This window comes from Martes martes (genome assembly GCF_963455335.1).
Source record: "Martes martes genome assembly, chromosome: 4".
NCBI classification, from domain to species: domain Eukaryota; kingdom Metazoa; phylum Chordata; class Mammalia; order Carnivora; family Mustelidae; genus Martes; species Martes martes.
Window position 1 is genome coordinate 66,426,313 of NC_137891.1, and position 11,921 is coordinate 66,438,233.

The window sequence follows — 11,921 nt, forward strand, 5'->3', positions numbered from 1 at the left end:
CCTTTTAAACAATGACATAAAATAGATTTCCTGTGTATAAATAACTTACATACTCTCCATAAAGTAAATGCTCAAAGGTGCTAGAACAGATCGTCTGCTGCTACAGTATTCTTGTATCCAACAGAGTTGATGTATAATATGTAAATACTCAAGTCCAATATTAAAAACTCAGGCACTTGACTAACTTTAATAAAGTTTCTCAAACTATATCAATATATCTAAAGTACATATACATTTTTAAAGAAAGATTATTATCAATAACTTTTCTATAAAAGTAAGTTTGATAGTTTGGCCCATCTAACTTTACTACTATGAGTATGAACTTTTAACTTTTAATGTGGTCAGGCTTATTCTATCTTCTCTCAGCATTGACACCAACAGAATCAAAAGCAGCTAGTGAGGTGCTAACATGTGAGGATTAATCCAGTGATTCCAGTCACAATGCATTCCAGGAGAGGGTACCCATGGTACTGGAATTAGGCAAAATGGTTTATTCTTTCTTCCCTGATTTGGATAACCAAATGGAATAGAAGGAGGATAGTGATTCTGATGACCATTCCCTTGGTACATTCCTGGCTTTTTTCTGGGCAAAGGGTGCCACATTGGAAGAGGTGGGAACATCAATTCTGAAATCTGGTACACAGGGCTTGGGGTCGCACTCACGGAAGTGGGTTTCACTTCTACTTCCTTACTTGTTTCTTCATCTGAAGAAGAGGATCCTGAATGATAATCAGAAGTAACTTATCAAGGGCCCTGGTAACTTTCCTGGAGATTTCATGCTTGTTCTCATCCTCATTTTCAAAGCTGGCAACAATGAATGCATTGTTTTTCTCTCCACGCCAACAGCATACCTCACATGGATCCACCCAAAGAGTGAGTTCCTTTGGTAAGGCTAGATCACTGTACAAGATGCAGCTTCTCACAGGCTTTCAGGACATCAGGATCAACTCTCTGAAACTTATTGACACAAATGCATCTGTAAGGCTCTCCTTTTGATGTTTTTTTCTGGATACCAGTGATGTTTATATTTTTCTTGATGTATAAGTGTCAATTTCTCAGCAAACCTCTCAACTGCCTTTTTTTCCAACTTGTCATGTTTTCGAACTAGCCTTGTGAAAAAGAAGACAACAGCAGCAATTTCTTTCTTCATCTTTCCTGCAGCCACCACCCTGGGGCCACAGATTTGGCATCCAGACCCTCTCCAGGCCGGGAACCGACTTCGCCACCACAGCGGGCCGTGCTATGCGGCAGCCAGCCTCTGTCATATTTTTAATCTTACTAATCCTGATGACTACTTGGTATTTCAGCAGTAGTATTTTTTGGATTCTTTTTGTAGGTTTTAAATTCTGAAGTAATGTTTATTTTTTAAGGTGCCAGACATATTTCTTTCTTTCAAATAAATCTATCCATAAAACCAGTCTTTAAAAAAGTGAATAAAGAAATGTAATCTGAAAAAAGAAAATCTACCCAGGAGTTGTCTTCATCAAAATAAAAACCTTCTCAAAAAAAAAATAAATAAAAAGAATAAAAAATAAAAACCTTCTCCACAGTGAAGGAAACAATCACCAAAACTAAAATGCAACCTATGGAATGGGAGAAGATATTTGTAAATGACATATCCAATAAAGGATTAGTATCCAAAATATATAAAGAACTTATAAAACTCCATACCAAAACCAAATAATCCTGTTTAAAAATGGGCATATGTTCTACCAAAGAAGACATCCAGATGGCCAACAGACACATGAAAAGATGCTCCATATCACTTATCATCAGGGAACTAAAGATCAAAACTACAGTGAGATACTGCCTCAAACCAGTTAGAAGGGCTAAAATTAACAACACAAGAAAGAACATATGATGGCAGGGATGAGGAGAAAGGGGAACCCTCCTTACATCATTGGTGGGAATGCAAACTGGTGCAGCCACTCTGGAAAAACAGTGTGGAAGAGTTATCATTATGTTTTAATTAAAGTTCTCTTTAGGTTTCTTCTGCCATTAAATTTGCCTTAATAGGAGCCACCTATTCAGGTATGGTCCACAAACTCTTTACTGCTCTTATCAGCTATAGGGGGATGGGGTTGAATTCCATATGAGCAGAATTTGAGGTCTCTTTAAGCAGTGTGGTTCTCAATACTGGGGAGGATCAGTGGTCTCCAGCTCTGGTTCTCCCTTAGGCAATCTTAGCATTGTCCCATGGTTGTTCAGAGAAGCCAGTTTCCTCTGCAGTAGCTTGGTCCTCCTGGAGTTACAAACAAAATGTGTCCTCCACTGGCTGCCCTGCTGAATTTCCTTGGGAACTAAATGTCAAATGAGGGTGGGATTGCCTCTGTCATTAACAGTGAGCCACCCCAAACACACACACACACACACACACACACAACTTTTCCCCCATTAGCTATTTATTTTGCTCGTTAAATGATATTCAATGAATATATTCAAATCCACCCCAAACCTACTTTTCTGATCTCTTTTTCTGTTCCCCCTCCATACACCAAGTGGTTCATAAGTGCTTACTTACCCTTCTGTTTCCTGAGCACATGGTAAAATATTTTATTTCCAGATCTTTTATCAAAAAGTGGGAGAGGGATGCCTGGGTGGCTCAGTGGGTTGAGCCTCTCTGCCTTTGGCTCAGGTCATGATCTCAGGGTCCTGGGGTCGAGCCCCATGTTGGGCTCTCTGCTTGGCGGGGAGCCTGCTTCCCCCAGTCTCTCTCTGCTTGTCTCTCTGCCTACTTGTAGTCTCTCTCTCTCTCTGTCAAATAAATAAATAAAATCTTAAAAAAAAAAAAAAGTGGGAGAAATAAGAATGAGAGTAGAAACAAAGACCCAGGCTGACATCATCCCAGAATGTTTCCCAACCACATTTTAAAAAACAAATAAGGAAACTGAGTCTGGTTCAGACTGACATAGCTAGTTTTAGTTAATATTATTAAGTGGTAGAATATGAATCAGGACAGGAAGGAAATTGGGGAAGCAGTGTTGACAGAGTAGTCCTGCCAGTGAGATGTAGAAATAGAGGCAAGGGTATTCCGTGAGTTGTTAGCTCATTCATTCATTTAATGTGTGTCAGTCAGAACTTCACCACATGAATTAGGAGGTAACAATTGAAATGGGCAAGAAATATTTTAAACAGAGTTGCTCCATTAGAGATCAGAAATTTGAAAATGCATTGTGTGTTTGGGAAAATAGAGCAATTCTGAACTGCTGAAACATTTGAAGGGATAGCTGAAAGTGAGGCTATGAAAGTCAGATGTGGCCAGATTGTAAAGGGGTTTGCATGTCACACTTCATTCTATATTTATTCAACCAACATTTACTGAAAACTTACTGTGTGCCAGGAGCCATGCTAGCACTGGGGATATGAGAGTGAGAAAGACAGTGTTTCTGTTCTCCAGGAGCTATAGGCCTTAGGGAGTTGGTGGAATGAAGTGATTTAAGCCTGTCCGTTGATGGAAATTTCACTCAAGTGGCAGTCAAGGGAAAAGAGACTGGAAACAGAGTCCAGGAAGGTAAGCGACCACTGTCTTAGTTCAAGAGAGAAATCATACATGCATGGACTATGGAGGGTGATGGCAGTTGTCAGAGCAGATGTAATAGGGGGATATGCATGGGGTAGGGAGAAGGTCAAGGGGGCAGGACCCAGAGAGGGAGGCATGCCAGTAGTCTCTAGCCTAGCATGCTAGCCTAGCCTCTAGCATGCTAGTAGTCTCTATCCTTCCTTGCCTTGTCTGAAGATAGTGGTGATGTTGCTGCACCTCAGCTCTTGTTTCTGCTTCTTATGGACTCTCTTTGTCTCCAAAGAGACAAATGCCCCCGCCCATTGCTTGAAGCATTGTATCAGTAAACACTGGATGTTGTTAGCTAGGTTAGAGTTCACCGTCAACTAGTTTGTCATAATTGACTTACTGAAAATGGTCCTGCGGAGAAACTAAATTATTTCCTAAGTTTTTTTTTTTTTTTTTTTTTTTTTTTTTTTTTTTTTGGAAATTTTTTTTTTTTTTATTTTAATAAACATATAATGTATTTTTATCCCCAGGGGTACAGGTCTGTGATATTTCCTAAGTTTTTACTAGAGCAGCTAGAGATCCCTTTGAGGTAATTCTGTGAATTATCTTATGTGGTTGTTGTAAAAAAGAATTGCTAAGTAAGGCAATATTGTATAATTGAATGTATAAATGTATATAGTTGGAAATTTTTAATGACTACTAGTTTTTGTTGTCTCTGTTGTCATTTAACAGCTATAAAAATAAAGGGGAAATGGCGACTGCTATTTTAACAAAGGATATTTTACAACATATCCTTTCCCCTCTCTTTCTTTTCTTTGACATTTTGATAAATCTGTTTTCTTATAATATGCAACAAAAAGATTTATTCCCTTGATAATATATTTAATAACAGATGATTTAGCAGACACTATTGATACCTTCCAAATTGTAATTTCTCAATTTCTTGTAAGCAGGCAAGTGTTGAGAACATTCTGTTACATTATATTTTTCTCCCAGTTTATAGCTCCCAGATTAGCTGTATATATAAGCTGCACACTGCAGCTTTTCTATTAAGCATTCATGACAGCGTCTTATGTTATTTGCAGCCTTAAAAATGGACACATCGTAGGTAGGATAGCTTTATTTTTTACACGTTCTAGTTTGCATCACTTGTGAATCAACAAATTCTTAGTGAATGTCCATTGCAACAGATTACCAAGTGCAACAGAAAGACAAGATGCCTGTATTGCAGGGATTGTTAATCCAACTGGGAAAGACAAAATGCTATTATGGAAGGCATATACAAAGGGGCAGTACTTCCCAGATATTGTAATGTACATGTATTTGCTCCCTCCCTTTCACACCCTCTTACTGGTCCCAGTGTCCTTCATGGCCAGGTACTTACTACTTACCATGTGTGGAAAGGGAAGTCATGTACCTCAATATTTTGGGAATAAGATCCAGTGCCTTCCAGGAAGAAACAAGATCTGAATGAAGTACCATCTAAAAAAAAGTGGACGATAAAAGTTTGAAAGGTTAGTTATCTTAATATTTATGAAGCCCTTTCAGATCTGTTTAGTAGTAGCCAGTAGGAAGTAAAAAAATGATATAACTTAGAAACTTACTGTCTGCCAAGAGTCATAAGCTCATAAGTTTAATTAGGAAAAGTCAATATTTTCTTATTTGATGCTGCTGCCCCTTCGGGTTTATGTTCAGAGAAGAGGAGTGACTTCCCCAGGGAACCCTGTCTTCTACTACTCTCTTTGGCCTGGGGCCTCCACTCTGTTCTCCTCTCGCCAGCACCAGATCCCAGGTAGGATCAGGTGCTTAAGATGGTGCCAGGGAGTCATCAAAGACAGCACTTTCTGACTCTGTAACATTAGCCTTCTCCCCTCCTAGGTCCTGTTCACTTTGGGTACAGAGGTGAGGTCAGAGCCTATTTGAGAGATGCTATGGACCTGCAGCCTGGGACTCTTGTACTACATGATCATGGATCCTTAGGATTTCTAATTTCTGTTCTAGACTTTTAGTCCTTCTATACTCTTGCTGAACTTATATGCAAACTATCAAACTTATTAATGTTTTATACAATGAAATTATAAAATTTAAAATGATTTTACTTTAGAATTGAGATAAATGAAAGTGACAGCTGTAATTTAACATGTAAACTATTTGTCCAGCAGAACTGAAGTCAGAGATACACAGAATTTTGGAAAATAAAACCTAGAGCTATCACAAATTTGGGTTTTATAATTTAAAAATGACTTAAGTACTTTCTAAAGTTTCTCTAATATCAGATTCTCAATAACATACTGAGCCAAGTGTTGTTGTTGTTTTCTTTTTGATATAGGGGATTGAAAATATAGCTCCAGGTTCTTGAACCCATGAGAACAATTGATGTCGGTTAGGAATGATAACTCTAGTACCCAAAAGGGCAAGGCAGGAAATGTACCTGAGTGCAACCTGTAGCTGCCACACATCCTGACAAACTATTTGAAGAGATCTTTGGTTTATGGCTTTCCTGGTCCAGAAAATTTGAAAATATTACTTAGCTATTAAAGGTTAATCTGGGCCTGAAAATGATTACCCAAGAAACCTGTTAAATGTGTTTGCACAGTCTCTTGGAATTAGCATTTCTCCTAAAGGATAGGGCTTCCAAGTGTCTGCTGTGCTTGTTTCTTTGAGTAACCAATTACTTTGAAAGGACTTTACAATTTATGAGTCTATAGTTTAGTCTCATGTGCTCTTAAGCTTTATCAGCAAGCAAAAAACTAGTAAAAGAAAAAAAATAAAGATGACGAGGATTGAAAAACTCATGAGAATATAATTTTCTAAATGTTGACACCAGAAAATCAGATTTGGCTGAGAAACAGCAGCATCTTTCTTGAAACATGCTCATCTGAACCAAAGTTATTATAACTCAGAGCAAGAGAAATCTGTCTTAAAGGCAAGTGGTCAAGGTTGCTATGGAGATGATGCAGGAATTAATTCAGAGTGTTACCCAGAAATATATTTCCTTGAATATTGATAAATCCCAGCAACATGTGTCAGTCTATGGCTATTTTTTTTAAAATATTATTTATTTATTTGTCAGAGAGAGAGGGGGAGAGAGAGCGAGTGAGCACAGGCAAAGGCAGAGGGAGAAGCAGGCTCCCTGCCGAGCAAGGAGCCCGATGCGGGACTCGATCCAAGGACGCTAGGATCATGACCTGAGCCGAAGGCAGCTGCTTAACCAACTGAGCCACCCAGGCATCCCCAGTCTATGGCTATTATAAAATGAATTGGTTATCAGGGATTCCTAGTGACTCTGTCTTTAGGTTCTGTCCATCACGTGTAACCCACACTTAGTTGCCATTATGGATATGAAAGTGGAAACTTCCAGATGACACTCTCTGCCACAGAGTTATACACACAGAGCAGGTGGCTTTTGGATTTGAGTATGTGTGAGAATCACTAAGAATGTTTGTTACAAACGGTTTTATTCTGATTTGGGATCTGCAGACCATGGCAGAACTTTTCTTTTAACTCTAGGTGTGTATATCCAGCTATCTGGTGGAACACCAGAATGTCTAATAGACTTCTCCCACTTCACATAGCCACACTAAAATCCTTCCTCCAAGCTTGGTCCGCTTGTAGTTTTCCCAGTTGTGGTTAATGACAACACTGTTATTCCAGCTGTCCAAGCCGAAAGACTTGGAATCATTCAAGGGAGTATTTTCTTTTTTTAGAAAAATATTGTCAATTTTTTTCTTTTTTTAGAAAAATATTGTCAATTATTTTCTTTTTTCAGTCCAATTGACTGACAAATCCCTTTGTCTCTACCTTCAGAATATATCTAGAATCTGATCATTTCCCCCTTACTTCTTGGGGGGAATCTTGGCCCAAGCTTTTAACTGTCATCTGAATTATTGTAGGTCTCCTTACTGTTCTTCTTACTTCCATTCTTATTCCTTTATTGTCTGTTCTCAACACAGTAGCCAGAGTGTTCTAAAATTAAAATTATATCATGTCTCTCTTCTGCTCCAAGCCCTGCAGTGGTTCCCTGTGTCACCCAGAGCAACAGCCAAAAAACTGAGATTGACCTATAAAATTTGAGATCGCTTTGATCTCTTCTTAAATCTCTCCCTCCTGCTCACTTTCTTCTAGGCTCAGTGTCCTCCACACTATTTCTTGAAGCCACAGGGCCTTTGTACTAGCTATTCCCTCATTGTACTAGTTGCCTGGAATGCTCTTCCCTGGAATATTTGAATGGCTCACTTCCTCACCTCCTTCAAGTCTTTGCTTAAATGTTGCCTTCTCTAAGGGCCAATTTAGTCCTTTCTTTATTTGAAACTGTGATCTCCTTTCCCTCCTGCCTTTTCTACCATGAGTTCTCCAATCCCCTTTGCCTGCTCTGGTTTTCCATAGCACTTCTTCCCTGGTAAAATACTAGGTTAGCTTTTCATTTGTTTTTTCATTGATTGATTGATTGAATGTTTATTTTTCTTTCTCCCATACCAGAACATAGTGAAGAAATTTGCTTAGAAAGGTGCTCAATAGGGACGCCTGGGTGGCTCAGTTGGTTAAGCGGCTGCCTTCGGCTCAGGTCATGATCCCGGTGTCCTGGGATCGAGTCCCACATCGGGCTCCTTGCTCCGCAGGGAGCCTGCTTCTCCCTCTGCCACTCTGTCTGCCTGTGCTCACTCTCTCTCTCTCTCTGACAAATAAATAAATAAAATCTTTAAAAAAAAAAAAAGAAAGGTGCTCAATAAATATTTGCTAAATAAACACAATGAAATATTTATGGAGTGGTTACTAAAAGTCAAGTGCTGCTCTAAGTTCAAGGAGTATAGCTGGAAGTAGAAAGGACAGCTCTGCCTTCTTGGAGCTGATCTTCCTAGTGGGAACCAACTGCAAAATAGCAGAACTGCAGAATGTGCAGCATTTTGTGTAGAGGCCAGAATGATGGGACTGATAAAGTAGCCACAGCAGTCATAGGTGGAGGAGAATACCTAGTAGCAGCCCTATGCAAAAGGCAGAGTGGATTGCAAACGTAGTGGAAGCAGAAAAGTGAAAACTTCCAGAAACAGAGAGTGAGTTACAAAATATGAAAGTATAGGAATTACAAACAAATAGACCAGAAAATGAGCCCAAAGAAGAAAGAATATGTGGGGGAAAAGGAAAGAAAGCTTATGTAAACAGCATATAATAGAAAGTCCTAATAACCATGTCTTAACCACACAGTGGTTTATTTCGTCACATAAAAGAAATCCACAGGAGGGAACCACGTGTTGGATGGAAGCTTCAGGATCCCACCAGCAACCAAGTGTCCAGTCTCTTCCATCATCCTCAGCACGTGCCTTCTATCCTCAAAATCACTTCCTGGAAGGAAGCAGAGTGAGGGAAAAAGGAATCTTCTAGAAAATAACATAATACTTCTCATGGGCTTGAATTTAATCACTTAGCCATACCTATTACAAAGGAGTCTAAGGAAGCTTGTCTTTTAATCCAGGGCATTGCCACCACAAATATCTCTATGAATAAATTGCAATATATCAGAAGAGGATCCAAGATTAAAACCCAGAGCATAGGGGTGCCTGGGTGGCTCAGTCATTTGAGTGGCCAACTTTTGGTTTTGGCTCAGGTCATAATCTCAGGGTTCTGGGATTGAGCCCTGCATCAGGCTTCATGCTGGGCATGGAGTCTGCTTGAGATTCTTTCTCTCCTCTTTCTCCCTCCCTTTTCCCCTCCCCTCCAAAAATTTTTAGAAAGGAACAAATGTATAGTGAAAAGGAAATAATTTCACCCCAGGCCATTACATCCTTAACTCTCCAGACTTCCAGTGTCTCTGCTGAGAAGCAACCACTCTGACCAGTTTTTTGTACAGGAAGGAGTCCTATAAAACTCATGAACCTTGTGAAAACGAACGCTTGGTTCTTTTTTTTTTTTTTTTTTAATAGTCAGTGGTGTTTTAATAGCATCGTATAGTGACAGATGGTTACTACACTTGTGGTAAGCATAGCATAACATATAGAGAAGTTGAATCACTATGTGGTGTACCTGAAACTAATGGAACATTGTATGTCAACTATACTCAAATAAAAAATTAAAAAAAATAATTCTGGGAAATGTAATGTTTCTGTTGTTGTTGTTGTTGTTGTTTTAAAATTAAATTAAATTAAATTTTATTTTATTTTTAAATTTTTTCGAATGCTTGGTTCTTACCAGTAAGTGATGACTCTGATCTGTAGGCATTAAGTGGAGAGCAGGCTGAAATGATACCACCTCTAAGAAACCCATCCTTGGTTAGGCTGGGCAGATGTCACTGCCTCCGAAACTCCTTCATGTCTTTTTAGAATTATCATTGTATTTTGTTGAGGAAAACATATATAACACAGAATTTGCCATCTTAGCTGTTTTTAAGAGTATAGGTCAGTGGTATTGAGTAAATTCACATTGTTGTTCAACCATCACCACTATCCATTGCCAGAATTTATCCTCATCCCAAACAGAAACTCTGTCCATTAAACACTAACTCCTCATTTCCTCTGCCCCCAGCCCCTGGTAACCACCACTCTATTTTCTGTCACTATGAATTTGCCTATTCTCTGGGTTATCTCATATCATTGTGATTGTACATTATTTGTCCTTCGTGTCTTATTTGGTCTCATACTTCATGGCTCATCTGTGTTGTAACGTGTATCAGAATTATCTTCCTTTTAGGGGTGCCTGGGTGGCTCAGTTGTTAGGTGTCTGCTTTTGGCTCAGGTCATGATCCCAGGGTCCTGGGATCGAGCGCCACATCAAGGCCAGTGTCAGCTTTTCTGCTCAGTGGGAGGCCTGCTTCTCTTTCTCCCACTCCCCCTGCTTGTATTATCTCTCTCACTGTCTCTCTTTGTCAAATAAATAAAATCTTGGGAAAAAAAAGAATTACTTTCCCTTTAAAGGCTGAATAATATTCCGTTGTATGGATATTCTTTATTTTGTTTCTCTTTTCATCTGTTAATGAACACTTGGGTTGTTTCACCTTTATGCTATTGTGAATATGTTGCTCTGAACATTGATACACTAGATCTGTTTGGAGTTCCTGCTTTTAATACTTTCATGTCCTTCATGTCTTTTTATAACACACCATGATTTATTGTAGTTGATACACAGATGCTTTAAATTCCTCATTAGATACTAATCCCTTGAAAGCAGGGCCCATAATTTATTTTTTTTTTCCTACTCACAAATTTACTCATTTGGTCATTCCAGCAGTTATATGTTAGGTACCTGCTGAGTACCAGGTACCAGGCTAGTGGGGACACAGAGTGCAATGACAAATATGACCTCTATTTTCTTGCAGCGTAAGTCTAGTGGGGGACATATTTTTTTTTCTCATTGCATGTAGAATATGTCTTGTACATTATAAGCATTCAACAAATACTTGTTGACTTTAACCAAGTCAATTAGTAAATAAGTAAATAAATAACTTATTGGCTTCACATGTCCTCAGTAATTCATGAGGGTATCATATCAGTGATTGGATAGCAGTGAACGTATTTGGAACATATGTAAACTCTGTGAGATTAGGAATCATGCCTTTCTTGTTCACTATTGTATTTCTAGCAAATAGGATGGTGTCTTGCACATGGTATGGGCTGAATAATTTTTAAACAAATGCTGATGACATAATCTGTCCTAGGGAGATGTAACAAGTTCTAGTGAACTCTGACCATATATTATGGTTGGAAAAACTGAGACATTTAAGAAAAGCGAGAGAAGTAGTGATGAAGTCAGAAATTGAACCTGGGTCTCCTGACCTTCAATCTGATGCTTTATGCTCTTTATCACACTAGTATATAAAATTAGAACTGATGTTTCACCTTTCTGCGAAAGATGTGAACTTTAATTAGCTATAATCACACACAGTATGGAAAAGGTTTAAGGCCTTTACATTTCCTAAAAATGATAATGAATCAGATTCCAAAATAAGCTTGATAATGCTATTCTTAAATAAAAAAGATAGTAGCATTTGATGATGAATTGCTATTTCTCTGGTGAAGGATGAGGTGTTACTGTGCTGTCTGCTTAGGAAGGCCTCACCAAGACATGTCTGACTTGATATGTCTTTTCTTTGCTTATTCAGCTCAGCCCCATTTTGGGGGTTTGGAAATGATACCCAGTTCTTGGCTGTCAATTAATTATTTAGGCCTTTTGGGTCTTTTTGAGCAACCTGGTTTGGAAACATTTAATTCTATTTTATATGAGTTAAAGTTTATTTTGTTAGGAATTCTGGCTAAATTTTTCATGAGTGAGAAGGTTGATTTTAATTATTTAAAAGTTTTTGCATTATTTGTGGATCTTAAAGCCATGTTATTTTTATTATTTTGAAATTATTTTTAAAACTTATTTTTGCTTATTTTTTTATTTTTTAGAGAAAGTGTGCATGTGTACATGGCAGTGGGGTGGA

General features: G+C 38.4%; 1 pseudogene across 1 annotated transcript; it reads right to left on the bottom strand.

The window, feature by feature from the left end:
• Positions 1-393: 393 nt before the first annotated feature.
• On the bottom strand, positions 394-1,150 carry LOC308340690 (protein BTG3-like; annotated as a pseudogene). Its single transcript has one exon. The product of its transcript is annotated as a protein BTG3-like (transcript).
• Positions 1,151-11,921: the final 10,771 nt, after the last annotated feature.